This window comes from Triticum dicoccoides, chromosome 6B (assembly GCF_002162155.2).
Source record: "Triticum dicoccoides isolate Atlit2015 ecotype Zavitan chromosome 6B, WEW_v2.0, whole genome shotgun sequence".
In the NCBI taxonomy this organism is placed as follows: Eukaryota; Viridiplantae; Streptophyta; class Magnoliopsida; order Poales; family Poaceae; genus Triticum; species Triticum dicoccoides.
The window spans coordinates 148,087,319-148,089,783 of record NC_041391.1 but is presented as its reverse complement, the minus strand read 5'-3'; the positions used below and the strand labels follow the sequence as shown (position 1 = coordinate 148,089,783).

At 61.2% G+C, this 2,465-nt stretch overlaps 1 pseudogene; it reads right to left on the bottom strand.

The window, feature by feature from the left end:
• Window positions 1–53: 53 nt before the first annotated feature.
• LOC119320931 lies at window positions 54–1,788 on the bottom strand (annotated as a pseudogene).
• Between the last annotated feature and the right edge of the window lie 677 nt (window positions 1,789–2,465).

The window sequence follows — 2,465 nt, the reverse complement described above, 5'->3', positions numbered from 1 at the left end:
CCAGTACATATTTTTCTACAAGCAGAGAGAGCGATAGGGAGAGGGGAGTAACATCACGGGGTTAGGCACTCAAGCCACACGTCAGCAGTGTTCTTGAGAGCTGCTGGGAGGCCGACACGCCACAGAACGACATCTTATCTGCAAAGTTGCAGCAGCCGGGGAAGCGAGGGTGGCATGCCCTGGAAGACCAGCGCGTTGCAGTGCTTCCAAAGTTGCTAGCAGCAAAGAAGCAGAAAAGTCGGCTCCGTCCGAGGAGGGACCAAGCTCGGGGGCGACATAAGGTGGAGCAGCTTGACGGAGGAGACTGTCATTGTTGCCCCAACCGAGGCCCAGAACTGCCGGGCAAAGGGGCAAGCAAATATGAGGTGGTCGGCCGTCTCGAGCGGAGCCAAGCAGATAGGGCAGCCCGCCCCGGCCACCTCAACAATGTGCTTATGCAGAAGCACATCTCTCGTGTGTATCCGAGCCTGGACCAGGAGCCAGGCGAAGAAGCGGACCCTGCTGGGGGCAAAGTTCGTCCAGACGAAGTCGGCGAGGCGCTCTCACTCCACCGAAGTGGCATAGCTGGTATACTCTGGCAGAGGAGAGAGCAGCGCCCTTGGCACAGCCAGGACGAAGAGCCCGAACATCGGCCTCCTCGGACAGAATCAGCGCCTGAATGATGGGGAGGAGGACCCCCTGCTCCCGCGCCCCAGTGTGGTTTAGTCGCGGGACAAGCCCCCCATCCAGCCCACGCTAGATGACGTGGGCAACCGACACATCCCGCAAGGTGGCGTGGGAGAAGAGAGAGCTCATCTGGATGAAGAGGGCACCACCGGGAAGCCAAGAGTCGAGCCAGAACACCGTCGTGCACCCGTCTCCGACGGAGACCGTGGTGATCGCCCTGTACAGAGGCACAAGTTTGGCGAGAGATGACCAATGTGGTCCGGGGAGCGACATGGCCGACGCCGGGGTTAGGAGAGAGCAACCCAACTCTCCCCAAACCCAGCGCGCCCACGGGGATTCCTGGCGCGAGTGTAGATGGTGGAGGGGCTTCAGAAGGAGGCATCGGTTCTGGACCGGAAGGGCGCGCACCCCCAACTCCCCCTTGTCCTTGGTTCGTGTGACACGGTCCCAGGCGACAAGGCACTGCGCCCCCGACGCTTTGTCCGCACCAGACCAGAGGAAGGAGCGCCGCAGGGCGTCGATCGCCCGGAGGATCGCGACCATGGCGTACGTGGGGAGCGCGTCCAGCACGGCGTTGAGCAAAACCAGGCACCCCCTGAAGGACAGGAGCTGAGCGCGCAACCCGGATAAGTAGCGCTCAGCTTTGGCGAGGAGCGGGAGGAAGTCGTCCATGGAGAGCCTGCGGTTGGATAGGGGGAGGCCGAGGTAGATCTGTGGGAAGGCCCCCACAGCACAACCCAGGACCTGAACGAGCTCCAGAAGCTCGCTGTCAGGGACGTGGACGGGCGCGACGGTGCTCTTGCTGAAGTTGATGACTAGCCCCGTCACGGCCGCAAAGTCGTCGAGGACGCCTTTAAGACGTTGCACCGCACCAAGCTCGGCACGCATGATAATGATCGTATCATCAGCGTACTGAAGGACGAGAGGCGGCGCGCCGTCAACCAGGGGATGATGCATCCCACCGTCGGTCTTGATCAGTTGTTGGAGCACATCCACGACCAGCAGAAAAAGGTACGGCGACAGGGGATCTCCCTGCCGCAGCCCTTTCTTGCAGCTGATCCACCTCCCCAGCACACCGTTGAGCGTCACCGCGGACATGGACGACTGGAGGATCGAGTCCATCCATTTACACTAGAGAGGGGGGAAACCGCGAACCTCCATGATCCGGCGAAGACTTCGCCAGTTGATAGAGTCGAAGGACTTGGCGAAATCCAGCTTCAGAACAAGGGCAGGAGCTCGGCGAGATTCGCAACATTGCACAATCTCCGTAGGGAACACAAAGTTCTCGGAGATGCTCCGCCCCCGGATGAACCCAGACTGGTCAATATCGACCACGTCCGCGATTTGTTGTTGTAGACGCGTGGTCAGGACCTTGCACGGGATCTTGACATCACAGTTCTGGAGAGAGATTGGACGGAACCCGCCGGGCACAAGAACCCCCTCTCCCTTCGGTAGAAGCACAATGCATGCTCGGTTGACACAGGAGAGGTCGACCGAGTAGTCGTGGAACCCGTGCATCAACCGAAGCACGTCGCCGGAGACCAGCGACCATGCGGCCTGGTAGAAATCCGGCCCAGGCCGTCGGGCCCCGGGGCGCTGGTCCTGTCAAGCCCCTTGACGGCTCCTTCGATCTCGGCCATCTCGAAGGGGGCGGTCAGCTTGGCCCCGTCGACGCCGGCGACCCCAGCATACATCGCATGGAGGCCGAAACGCCAAATGGGGTCCGAAGATCTCCCAAGGAGGTTGGAGTAGAAGGCGTGGAGGGCTTCAGCTTTGGCAGCGTGGCTGACGACGATCGT